The sequence below is a fragment of the Lactuca sativa genome, chromosome 6 (assembly GCF_002870075.4).
Source record: "Lactuca sativa cultivar Salinas chromosome 6, Lsat_Salinas_v11, whole genome shotgun sequence".
NCBI lineage: Eukaryota > Viridiplantae > Streptophyta > Magnoliopsida > Asterales > Asteraceae > Lactuca > Lactuca sativa.
In genome coordinates, this window is record NC_056628.2 from 65,323,312 (window position 1) to 65,337,618 (window position 14,307).

Below are 14,307 nucleotides of genomic sequence, written 5' to 3' on the forward strand. Positions count from 1 at the left end.
GAAGTGTTGCCCGAGTATGGAATCATCACTTTAACAAGTAAGTGCATAGTTACTTTCATTCTACACATAGATATGAAATATTTTATATAAATTACGTGCTATGTGTTCATATTATTTGTATACTTGTTATCTATGTTGTATGAACACTATTATACATGTTTTAAATGATTTAAACTATATACATATTTTATACCTATAAATTACAAGGGGTAAAGATGGGTAGATGAAAGATGAATTGGATGATGAAATGAAAGGTGAAATAGAGCATGAGATGAGGGTGAGAGGTGAAAAATGAGAGAAGCATTTACCCAAGCATTCGCCCCGTCATCTAGCAGAGTATGGATGACAACCACGGACTATTCTAGACAATTCGGTGGAACACTAGCAGGCTCGCAACATATAGGTGTTGTGAACGAGACGTTCACCCGATGTACTCTAAAAACCCATTGACATGTATTGCGAGTGGACTCTCGAAAATAATACTGTCAATAAACAAGATAAACCCTGGCTACTATGGACTTAGTGTTTGTTATATAAACCCCAACGACTATGGACTTAGTGCCTGTTATATAAACCCTGGCGACGATGGACTTCGTGCCTATTCCTTAGGACAATCCTTAGGAATAAATAATGAGGAGTAGATGATTCATAGAGAAGAAACTTAAAAATAAAAGAAGATAATGGGGATGGGTAAATGGGTTAATTGTTTGATGAAACATAATAACTGTATTATTATGGGTTGAAAACCCTATGTACTCACCAGGTTTTCCAACCTGACCCACTCGGTTTATTTGTATCACAGGTGTCGATATGAAGCTACATTACACCAAGAGATTAAGGAGATGTAGACCACTAGTGTAAATGAATGTAAGGTTTGTTTATGCTTATGTTTTTGTGTTGACGATGACATCCCAAAGTTTTAAAATGAATAAAATACATTTATTAGGAAATGCTTTGGTAACATATTTATCATGTTTTTTTTCGGGAACAAATTCCACAACACTTTTCTTTAAAAGGTTACTCTGATTTTAAAATAAGCATAAATAAAAATTTTAAAATGACCGTGAATTTGGGTATGTCACATCTAATATATTCATATATAATAACTTGAATATCCCTACTATATTTTTTTTCTATTCATATATGAATAAACATGTATATCCTTGTTATATTTTTGTAATATACTTATGTGAATTTTGAACATTGGTTTGACATGCGGAATTAAATAACACACAAAAAACATGGTGATTTCGGTGTTTAAGATATACATTCGATTATGAAAGGTGTTACAAAAATGGATCTAGATCTAAATCTACATAATTAACACACACTAACACTCTCAATGTTACATCTCTCAAACACACCTCTACATGTGGAATGAACCCACCTTATATAGAGGTGTTCACATCTCTCTCTCTCTCTCTATATATATATATATATATATATATATATATATCATGTCACAAGGCTAATTTACCACATGCAAGTAGGTCTACAAAAGTCAAACCATTTACAAAGTCATACATGGATAACTTTGAACCCAACATTCTCCCCCTAAAAGTTAGGAATAGATGATCCGCTTCAAATCTTCCAAACTCGAGCAACTTCATGAACCGAGCCTCAAACGTGACACAAGGAGAGACGAACATTAAATCTTCAATTCTTCCACAATTCTTCAATTTGGGTTCTAGAATGTGAGACCATACGAACCGAGTATCAAAAGGTAATCGGGAGTTTCTCAATCTCCAAAAGATTACCCAAGTTTGAGCAAAAAAGCACACCCCAAAAATCTTCAATAAGTCCAAACCCATCATGAACTGAAACCACTTCCGAATCTCCAATCGAATCATCTCATGAGCTTCAAATACTTGAGGTCACTTCGGTCTTCAAGTCCGCCTAATATGAAAATTTTATCTTTCAAATTTCCATATCTAAATCTCTCCCCCTTGTTATAATCAAAGAATGATTATAAAACTAAAAAGGGAACGAGAAAGAGCTCGATTCTGAATTTTTCTATCCAAAACTCTCCTTTAACACATGACATAAACATTTTGCTTCAATCCGAAAAATCCAAAAAATCTTCAATTTTTAGCTTTGTTCACGGACCGCCTTTGACAAAATTTCTCAAAATTTGGTAGAGCTTGTCAATTTCAAAATTCTACAGTGACCCAGTGCGCCCAAAACAGCAAAAAAATGCGAAACATTCCCCCATTTGCAAAACTGGGCAGAAAGCATCAAGCCGCATTAACTGCAGGGGCCTGTTTCAAAAATTATCCAATTTCTCAAAAATTTCAATGACACATGATCAAAGTCGACTTGATTTTAATGAGAAATACAAATCCAAGAATCCAATGTGAAAATCAAATGAATAAATGAGCAATTAATTTACGTTTTCAATTTTAATCAATTTTGTTAACCGTCTTGAATTAAATTCTTGATGAATGGAATACAACGAGAGAAAAATCAAGAACAAAACACTTGAACATAAACGAAGTGAAGTTTTAATCAGAATAATCGTGAAATTTGATCTCGATTAAATGATATGAACCGAACAAAATATGTGAATCAGACAAACGATATTAATCAATTAGGAATAAAACTTTTTTTTTCAATGATATGAAGAGTATTAGACGATTGAATTTAATTGATTTCGGGCCTTTGATGAACAGTAACTTGATCAATTATGTCACACAATTAGGCTAAAAGAAATTTGTTTTCGAAAGAAATGAAATTTTGAGAATATAATTTTGATTTGGGCTTGATCTATGAAAGAAAACAAATTGGATATACAATTGGGCTTGAAACGAATTCGATCCAACCAAGACAAAACGATCACAAATGAAAAACAAAATGCACGAATAAAAGAGATTTAGAGATTATAGAGAGACTCACCATAAATGCTCCAATTGTGATCAATGTAACCAAACCGATAATCTTTTCTTCAAAAAATCATGTTGATCTTCGAAGACCCGCTCTGGTACCAATTGAAGTGTCGATTGAATCGAGTAATGAAACAGAATCAGAGTATGTAATGATTTAGAACAACAAATCTAAATATAATTTGGGGATAATGACTTAGGAGGGTAATACGTTTCCTGTCTGTCCATTTTAGGTCCCTAACGTATTTTTTGTGCGTATTACACCATTAAGCACCTACCAATGGGTATGCTGGTAACCTCCCTTGGTGCAACAGGTGCAGTTACCAACATCGTATCCCTGGCCCGTGTCGTGAAAGGTTTTGCAAAAACTGTGGCAAGAAGGGCCACCTTGCGCGAAACTGCAGAGCACCAACTCAACCAACTAATCAAGCTTCCGGATCGAGTACCGATCAGGTCTGCTACGGTTGTGGAGAAGTAGGGCATTTCAATAGGAACTGCCCCAAGGTAGCAACAGCTAGCAACGTTGGGATAGCTCTGGCTATAAAGCACGAGGAGGCAGTCTCCGATCCCACCGTCATCGCGGGTATGTTTCTTCTCGACAATTCTTATGCTTGCATCCTTTTCGAATCTAGTGCCAAAGAAGTTTTATTAGTCATTCATTCAAGTGTCTTCTTAAACATAGTCCTACTCTAGTAACCGAAACATTTACCGTCGAGATGGCTAACGGTGAGAAAGAATAGGCCAACGATAGATTCATAGGCTGTACCCTTACCCTGAACGATTATTCCTTTCCCATCGAACTAATGCCAGTTTCCATAAAGAGCTTTGATGTTATCATTGGCATGGATTGGTTAAGTCCCAATCATGCAGATATCCTTTGTTACGAAAAAGTCATCTGTCTTAATCTCTCCTCTGGTCAGACTCTCATAATCTACGGCGATAAACTTAGTTCCAATCTTCGCGTCATTTCTTGCATCAAAGCTCAAAAGCTTCTGCGAAAGGAGTGTCACGCATTCCTATCTCATGTAATCAATGAGAAACAGGAAGTTAAAGACCTCGAGAGCATCCCCGAAGTCTGCAACTTTCCTGATGTCTTTCCTGAAGAGCTCCCGGGAATTCCTCCCGAACGTCAAGTCGAGTTTCGCGTCTACCTAATTCCTGGAGCTACCCCCATAGCCAAGTCCCCATATCGCTTAGCTCCAGCAGAAATGCAGGAGTTATCCAGTCAGCTCAGTGAGCTACTCGACAAAGGGTTCATCAGACCGAGTTCCTCACCCTGGGGAGCCCCGGTATTGTTTGTGAAAAAGAAAGATGGGTCCTTTCGAATGTGCATAGACTACCGTGAGTTGAACAAGTTGACCATCAAAAACCGTTATCCTCTTCCTCGAATAGATGACCTTTCGATCAACTTCAGGGAGCCAGTTACTTCTCGAAGATAAACCTCAGATCAGGGTACCATCAGCTTCAAGTTCATGAGAATGATGTTTCCAAGACATCATTCAGGACTCGATATGGTCACTACGAGTTCGTAGTGATGCCCTTCGGTCTAACCACTTTCCTTGGTCACGTGGTAAGCGAGGAAGGTATACACGTGGACCCATCCAAAATCAAGGCGATAGAGAATTGGTCAGCACCGAAAACACCCACAGAAATCCGTCAATTCTTGGGTCTCGCTGGCTACTATCGCAGGTTCATCCAGAATTTTTCCAGAATCGCCAAACCCTTAACTACTCTGACACAGAAAGACTTAAACATGAGGTAACGGCGATGGTAGAGATGCTCAGTGTTTATGAGTGTGAAATCCGCTACCATCCCGACAAGGCTAATGTGGTAGCAGATGCCTTGAGCTGAAAGGAGAGTTCAAGCCGCAAGGTGAAGACACGGGCGATGACCATCCATTCCCACTTGTCCACTCAGATCCGAGAAGCCCAATTGGAAGCCCTAAAACCAGAGAACGTGTTGAATGAAGGCTTGAGGGGAATGGATAAGAAACTTGAGATCAGAGGTGACGAAGTTTACTGTTTCATGGATCGAATCTGGATCCCAAAGTTTGGAGGTTTCAGGGAAGTTGTTATGAATGAAGCTCACAGGACCAAATACTCTATTCACCTAGGTTCGGACAAGATGTACCTGGATCTCAAGAAACAATACCGGTGGCCAAACATGAAAGCCGAGATCGCTACCTTCGTGGGCAAGTGTCTGACTTGCGCCAAGGTAAAAGTCGAGTATCAGAAGCCCTCGGGTCTGCTCCAGCAGCCCGAGATACCTGAGTGGAAATGGGAGATGATTACCATGGATTTCATCACCAAGTTACCCAAATCTCCAAGCGGGTACGATACCATTTGGGTAATTGTCGATCGTCTGACAAAACCCGCTCACTTCCTTCCGATTAAAGAATCATTCAAGATGGAAAGACTCATGCGAACCTACATCCAAGAGATAGTCCGACTGCACGGTGTACCTGTGTCCATTATCTCCGATCGAGATAGTAGGTTTACCTTAAGATTTTGGCAATCCCTTCAGAAAGCTCTTAGAACTAAGCTGGATATGAGTACAGCTTATCATCCTCAGGCAGACGAACAGAGTGAGAGAACTATTCAGACCCTAGAAGACATGCTAAGAGCATGTGTCATTGATTTAGGAAAGTCGTGGAACACCCATTTACCCTTAATCAAGTTCTCGTATAACAACAGTTACCACACCAGCATCAAGGCTTCCCCGTTCGAAGCCCTCTACGGTCGTAAGTGCAGATCCCCTCTGTGCTGGGCCAAGGTAGGGGACACGCAGCTAGCCAAGAGTAGAGTTCCCGATAGTACTCTCACTGGTCCTAAAATCATCCGCGAAACCACCGAGAAGATCATCCAAATTCGAGAGCGACTGAAAGTTTCACGAGACAGACAGAAGAGTTACGCTGATAAACGACGGAAACTCTTGGAATTCCAGGTTGGAGATCGTGTCCTGTTGAAGGTCTCGCCCTGGAAAGGGCATGATACGCTTTGGAAAGCACAAAAAACTTAACCCGAGGTACATAGGACCTTTCGAGATCCTCGCTAGGATCGGTCCCGTAGCCTACAAACTCCGACTACCTTCAGAACTTAGCAGCATCCATCCTGTATTCCACGTCTCAAATCTTAAGAAGTGCCTAGCTGATGAAACCCTAGTAATCCCTTTGATGCGACCGAGATCAACGAAAGTCTGAACTTCATGGAAGAACCAATCGAAATCATGGATAGAGAGATTAAACGTACGGAACAAAGTTGTATCCCGATAGTGAAGGTTCGCTGGAATGCCATGCGAGGACCCGAGTTCACTTGGGAGCGCGAAGACTCGATGAGACACAAATATCCGCATCTTTTCAATTATATGATTTGTATCTTAATTCTAAATTTCGGGACGAAATTCCCTCTAACGGGGGGATAATGTGACAACCCGTAAATTATTTCCTCGCTGTAACCAATTCCCGTCAGTAAAACCCGTTTGTCTTTCAATTTTTCCGTTAACATTTTGGAATATGTCATTTAATTTAAGACTTTTATTATGACCTCGTGAGTATCCAAACCCGTTAGAAACACATGAAAACACCCCAAATTATTATTTGGAAAATTTTTAGTTTCGACCACGTCGGGTTACGACAACTAATCGGGTACGACCAAAAGCCCTATTTAACGTCGGTATCGGGTAGATTTCCACCGAGCCTCAAACTAAAACCATATATAAAGTTGAGTGGGCTTCATTTGAAGCTTTTTCACTCTCTCTCACTACTCTCTCTCTCTCTACAAACTCAATCTTTGATCCAAATTCACCCCTTTCAAGCTTCAATTTGGTATGTAATCCATCCTAGCTCATAGTATAGCTTGTTTATCATTCAAATTCGTGTTTAAATCATGAAATAGGACCAAGAACTTGTGTTTACGGCCCAGGAACAGCCCCAAGCCGCAAACACACATAAATGGGGTTTTGGAGCCCCAAAACCCTTCCAAACCACTTCTAGTGCTTAGATATGACTTAGGGGCTTACAAGATTGGACTTAGAACACCAAAACCTTAACATTTGAGGGATAAACATGAGTTTATGGCCCAAGAACATGCTTGGACCATAAAAACCCTTTCTTAGGCTGTAAACACCTTTTAAGGTGTTAAGATGCCCCTTAACACCTCCTAAGCCTTGGAATAATGTCTAGAACCATCCACCTTTGTGTTAGGGACCTTAAACATGAAAGAAACCATCCCTTTAGGAGATTATGACCGTAAACCCCCCAAGTAATGGTTCCTGGGCCGTAAATTCCTATAAGGTGGTCAAATTGTGCCCCAACTTCCTTCCACGGCTTGTACTTTGGACTAGAACCACTTATGCTTAACCTAGGATCACCAAATCACACAAGAAAGGTGCATGTGTGAGTTTACGTCCGTAAACTCCTAGTTTACTGCCGTAAACTCCTTTCAATGGTCCCTATGATGGTTTAATCCTTTCCAATGCCTTAGAAATGAACCTAGCCTCATTCTACAAGTGTTGTAAGACCATTAAGCACCCAAGAACACCTCACCCATGAGTTTACGGCCGTAAACTCATGGGGATATGGTCTATGGGCCATAATCTCCATAAGGAGTTTACTCTTGAAGAGCAAACTCCATATTTAGGCCATACACCCCCTTAGATGCTACCCGGATCACTTCTAACACTCGAATTGAAGTGTTTTCGCGCCTCGGAGTGTATATTCTCAATTAATTAGCAGTTCAAAGCCTAATTAGATACAATTATGTATCTCTTCATATTACATAGGAACCTCGCGTGTATTCAAGCCCCGAACTGACACTTAACATCCTAGCCGACACATTTCTCGTCCGGTGAGTTCATACCCCTACACTTTTTCCGTGTTTTTCAATGTTTTCAGGGGGAATACAAGCAAAAGTACAAGAATATCTTGTACTCAAAGTTATTATTTCATTTGAATTGTTTCATATTCCGTATGCTTTTAACAATTGAAACCGTATTAACCAACTGTTTGACTTGCAGAGTTCGTTTTCCAAACTGATTGCAAATCATATTATATAATGTTATATTGTATATTTCACAAATGATTTTCCATTTTCATTGCTGTTAAAATCATTAAGATTAGAACTTTAGACGTCCTCTGTAACACTCCACAGAGGTACGCGAGTAGAGGACCCCTTTTGTAACTAGAACTTAAAACAGGATTTTCCGCATTATTACTTGTAAATTAGTTAATCTTAGGGTTGGATACACGTCCTCTGTAACACTCCACAGAGATACGCGAGTGGAGGACCACCCCTGTAACCAGAATCTCTGAGTAGAAGAGTGTGACTTGAGTGTATAGATCTATACGGGGCTGACTACCCCGCACCTTGTTGCTAGCTACAGTGGGACCAGCAGGTCTATGGGTGACAAAAGTCATAAATGATATTGGCCTTCCTTTGCAGTATCTAGTTTATCGTATGGTTATAGAACTCGCAAACTTAGATAACGGAGATTTACTTTTAAGTAATAAAGAACTTAGTAAATTAATAACCTTAGAAATTAGTTTACTATTTTGATAGTTTTATATACGTGTTAAAACTAACATACATTTCAAGGATAACCAGGCTTTCAGGAAACTTCACACAAACACTTTAAGTATGGTAGATACTTGTACATTACATTCAAATTCGATAACCAACCACAAACTTTTAAGGAAAATAAGGGTTTTTCCTGGGATAACTAAACTTGTTCTTAACCAGTTTGTGTAATAATCAGATAACAAACTGTTCTTAACCAAACTATGTAACAAACGGATAACTAAACTTTACTTATAAGAAAATATGGGATTTTCTTGGATAACACTTTTTCAGAAAACCAAAGGAAACTTGTTTATTTTCAGAAACAAACCGCTTATGAACTACCGGCTTTATGTTGATATTTTTAAAACTGCTTGTATTCTCAGGTTCTCCTTAGACAGGTATCCCGCGTTCTTTTGCAAAAGACGGGGCATATGGAAGTCACGTCTTTACTTTTGTTTAGAGTATTATATTTATAAAACATGTATTACCTTACTTTCAAGCAAATGTAATGATTCTATGTAATGTAATGTTTTGTGTTTACTATGCTTACTATGTACATTGGTTGTGATACTTTACATGACATCCTCAGCCCCGGAACGTTTCCGCCATCAGTTTCGGGGTGTGACAGTATGAAACTATAAAGCCCTATAGTAAATTTTTACTTTTTAAATAAGAAATTTGTAGGTCTTGGGGCTGGTAGTTTGGATGCTCTTAACCTCGGCCTTCTTTATAATTGGAAGTGGCGGTTTCTTAATGACAAGGGAGCTCTTTGGGTTAAAATTGTCAAATTTTGTCATGGGGAAGGTGATGGTTTTTCCGACGATTCAAGAATAGGAATTGGATGGGGTGTTTGGCAAAAGATTGTAGGTTCCATTAATCATCTCCATGAGAATGGTTGTATTCCTTCTAATTCTATGTATAGAGTGGTGGGGGATGGGACTCAAACGAGGTTCTAGAAGGATGTTTGGTTCTTATATATTTCTTTTAGGGAGCAGTTCGGGAGGCTCTTTGCTTTATCCTTTTAATCAAGATGCTCGAGTAAGTGAATTGTAACACCCGAAATCAGAAAGGCCCATAAAGGAAATGTAACATCCCAAGTCAGAATCAAGAGTTCAGGGGGTAAAGTGTAAATAAAGAAGGGGACTCGACGAGTAGGTATCCCGACTCGTTGAGTCGGAGCGGGATTTTGGTCGCGAGTTAAGTGACCAACTCTTCGAGTCGGTAGTTGGACTCGACGAGTTGGTGCTGAAGAGAGAAAAACCCTAATCCCGGGGTTGTGCCCTATATAAAGAATGTTATGTTCCTCCTTCAGCCTCTTTACCTTCCCTTTGAGTTCCAGAAACCCCAAAATTCGTGTGAGGCTTCATTGTTGAGGAGATTGGGGGCTTAGAACAGGAAATTGGTGGAAGGAGCTTGAGAAATTGGAAGTTAGCACCAAGGGCTTATATAGATCTGTGATCTACATCAGTTTTGGGCACATATCTGAGGTAAGGAGCCTTATCTTAAGCTATTTCCTTTTTGTTTTATCCTTGGTGGTTGTTTTGGGAGTCCCTTAGCTTGTTTTGAGAACTATCTCGGATTTGGGAGTTAGATCTAGGGTTGCTGCTCCAGATCTAGACTCATGATGGCTTAGAATGTCATAAAGCTTCAGTTCTTGGGTTGTTGGTAAAGCCCCTTTGCCTAAAACCCAATCCCTAGTGTGTTTTGGGCTTATATCTCATTGGTATCACGTAAAGTTTGCAACTTTACATGAGGGATACCTTGTAGAAGGGTAGACCTATGGATTGGAGCCCCTGCATGGCTTGAAAAGCCTCTGAATGGATTGAGAACTAGAGATACTCGGCGAGTCACATGAGTGTACTCGACGAGTTGTATGAATATGTGCATGAACTCGGCGAGTTGGAAGAACAACTCAGCGAGTTTGTTCTTGGACTCGGCGAGTCTGGTCATGGAACCCTAACCTTTTCTGGTTAATTCGTGAATCGGTGAGTCGAGGGACGACTCGGTGAGTTGAGCAGGATGGGAATCAAAGATTCTTGGATTCGACGAGTCAGCGGATTGACTCGGCGAGTAGAGTGAGTCAGGAAGTTTGACTTTGACTAAGGACTTTGACTTTGACCAAGAGTTGACCAATTGACTTCTAGGGGTATTTTGGTAATTATTAGCATTTATTGAGTTCAGTTATTTAGTGTTGACCAGTGGAGGAGTTCGTGTCGGTGGTTGGAGCAGCGTGATCTTATTTCTTCAGCCGACAGTTGTAGGTGAGTCTTCTCACCATACCAATGGGTCTAAGGCACCAAGGCTGACCCATCTTATGTTGTGTGATATGATAGTTAGCTTTATGCTAGGTGGTATGCTGGTAATTATGTGATATGCTAGTTGTCTTTGTGATACTTGCATGGAAGACCATGTGGGGTAGCCCATGGCACAATGGTATAAGACCCTGGGGGTAGCCACGACATCCTTACAGGTTTATGTACGTGTTATGTGTAGATATTTATGTGATGCATGATATGCTATTGGTTATATGTGGTATTTGCAGGGAAGACCCCGGGGGAAGCCCGTGGCATTGGATGTAAGACCATGTGGGGTAGCCCATGGCAGTCCTAGGTAAAGACCATGTGGGGTAGCCCATGGCATTGGATGTAAGACCATGTAGGGGAGCCCATTGCGGTCCTAGGTAAAGACCATATGGGGTAGCCCATGACACTATTATAGATTTTATGTATGCAGGGCTTATGTGATACATGGTAGCTTTTATAGCTAACAGTATATATGATATGTGTGTAGCTTTTATAGCTATCAGGATATGTGATATGTGGTTTGTGTGAATGGTATGCTCTGGGAAACTCACTAAGCATCGTGCTTACATGTTCATTTATGGTTTCAAGTATCATCGTTTTGGAAAGGAAGAGCTCGAGTTGATCGCGGTGCACACACCTATGATTCCGCAATGAATGATTTTGGGATAAACTATGATAAACGATTTGATTGACTATGATTTGATTGTTTGAATTAAATGGTATCAATGTTTTAGTTATATTAAAAATGAAATTTTTACCCCTGATTTTTGGGATGTTAGATGAATAACAAGATTCGGGGGGATAGAATTTTCACTAGCGTCGGGGGATTAGAGGAGGGGCTGAATCGACCCAATTTGATTATCTTGTGGAGATATTAAATCCTATTTGCATAGGGGAAATGTCGGATAAGTGGTCTTGGGAGCTTGAATCGTCGGGTATCTTTACTGTTAAATCAGCACAGAATTGGGTTAATGATATGACGCTTCCTATGGGTAGTATGCCTACTAGGTGGAACCGTTTTGTCCCTATCCGTGATGTGGTTACAAAATCCAATCTGGCCTTAATTTGTTCTTCTCTCTAGCTCCTTGCTAGAGGTTTTGTTTTTCTAGAGGTTAACAGGATGATGTGGTTACAAAATCAAATCCAATCCAAACTTTTCTGCTTTTTATTATTATTAGTTTTAACAACTTTATATGAAATACACATATAAAAATAAATACTGAAAATCTTAAAAATATATATTCAAAATAATAAATACTAAAAATCTTAGGAGGGTAATAACGTTTCCTGTTTGTCCATTTTAGGTCCCTACGTATTTTTTGTGCGTATTACACCATTAAGGTTATTCTAACCGTTTACAAATAATCCTTTTAACAGGAAAAACCGGTAAAAAGGATTATTTCTAAACGGTTATAACATCCTTAATGGTGTAATACACATAAAAAATACGTTAGGGACCTAATAGGGACAAACGAAAAATGTTATTACCCTCCTAAGTCATTATCCCTATAATTTGTTTGGCACGTTGTATTGTTTGATAGTTGAATACAAGAGATAAAGAGAAAATGATTGCAATAATAGAAAAATTATTAACTTGTAAAAATAACCTTCCCATATTTATAGGAAAAACTGAAAGCACAAAAAATATAAAGACATTCGACGTCTAAGCTTCGTTACTAAAGTAATCCTTATGCCTTGTTCCCAAGTTCTACTTAAGGAGAGAAATGAGAGGATACGGAGGGAAAGTGAGGGGTGTTGAAGGAAAATCATGTTCCCGAGTTTCATTAATGGAAGGAAAGTGAGGGGAGGGGAAGGATTTTGGAGTCATATTTTCCTTCCAAATTTTCCTTCCAAATTGGGCGGATTTGGGAAGAAAGTGAGGGGAAGGAAAATTTTATGTTTTATTTTCTTTTTCCTCCTAACTCGGGAACACAAAAACTTAAAATTTTTCTTCCATTTCCTTCGAACTTGGGAACACGGAATAATGAATATTTTCCTTCACCTCCCTTTCTTTCCGTCAAAATTTTCCTTCCCTTTCTTTTACGCCTTGTTCCCGAGTTTTTTTTTGTAAATTCATTAAAAGAAAGGGAAGGAAAATTTTGACGGAAAGAAAGGGAGGTGAAGGAAAATATTCATTATTCCGTGCTCCCGAGTCCGAAGGAAATGGAAGAAAAATTTTAAGTTTTTGTGTTCCCGAGTTAGGAGGAAAAAGAAAATAAAACATAAAATTTTCCTTCCCCTCACTTTCTTCCCAAATCCGCCCAATTTGGAAGGAAAATTGAAACGACCCAAAAATACGACCCGAAAATTTCGTTTTTAATATAACCAAAATCATAAAACGGAGTATATCATAATAAAACCATGCGTTGCGAATCTCAAAACCATACTAAAATACAATGAGAAAATGGTGTCATGACTGTATCAAAACATATATAAGATAGCTGATCAACTCCCAGGATAAAAACTGTAGTTGCGGTGTGTGCGATGCCATCAACCCGAACTTTTCCCTTTGCTTGCGGAAGTACCTGAAACCAAAACTGAAACTGTAAGCACGAAGCTTAGTGAGCTCCCCCAAACTACCACATACCACACAATAACATATAAAGCACATACTGGGCCTTGCCCACTACATCAGACCGAAATCCGGCTAACCGGGGCCTTGCCCCCTACATCGGACCGGAGTCCGAAGCTGACTGGAACATCGGACCGAAGCCCGAAGCTGACTGGGATCTTCGTCCCCTACATCGAACCGAGTCCGAAGCTAACTAGGACATCGGACCGAAGTCCGAAGCTGACTGGGACCTACGTCCCCTACATCGGACCGGAATCCGAAGCTGACTGGACCTCTGTCCCCTACATCGGACCGAAGTCTGAAGCTGACTAAACATAGCATAAACATATCAACTGGCATAAACACATATCCTGTCTGAACCACGAAGGCATCAAACATACCAACTACTACATCAGACCGAGGTCCGAAGCTGACTGCTAGCTAAACGGGCCGGCATTGTGGCCTTAGACCCGTTCCTACTGAAGGGAAACTCACCTCGTGAACTGGCTGTTGTGTGAATGGCTCTGGAAGCTAACCGCTGCTGCTCCGGTATCTCCCCGGCTACAAGTCCATAAACACACTCAATCAAATACTAAACACTGCACTGGGGTAAAATGACTCTTTTACCCTTGGTCAAAGTCAACTCTCCCGGTCAAAGTCAACCCACAGTGGACCTGACTCGCCGAGTTAGGCCGCCAACTCGCCGAGTCTCTAATCTCATTACACAACCCCACTCGTGGCTACTCGTCGAGTATGGCAACGACTCGACGAGTACTCTCTCGATCCAAGAACTCAGACAATCTGCATCCGACTCGCCGAGTCATATGAACAACTCGACGAGCTGTTCTTGAGCTTAAGAAGATTGCCTTGGACTCGCCGAGTTGTATGAACAACTCGCCGAGTCCCTCCATTACTGAGTCTGACCTCGAAATCGCTGAGTCCACTCTACTACTCACAAGCTTCCACTCGACAACACTCAGAAAGGGGAAAAACGGGACTCGCGACTTGACTCGCCGAGT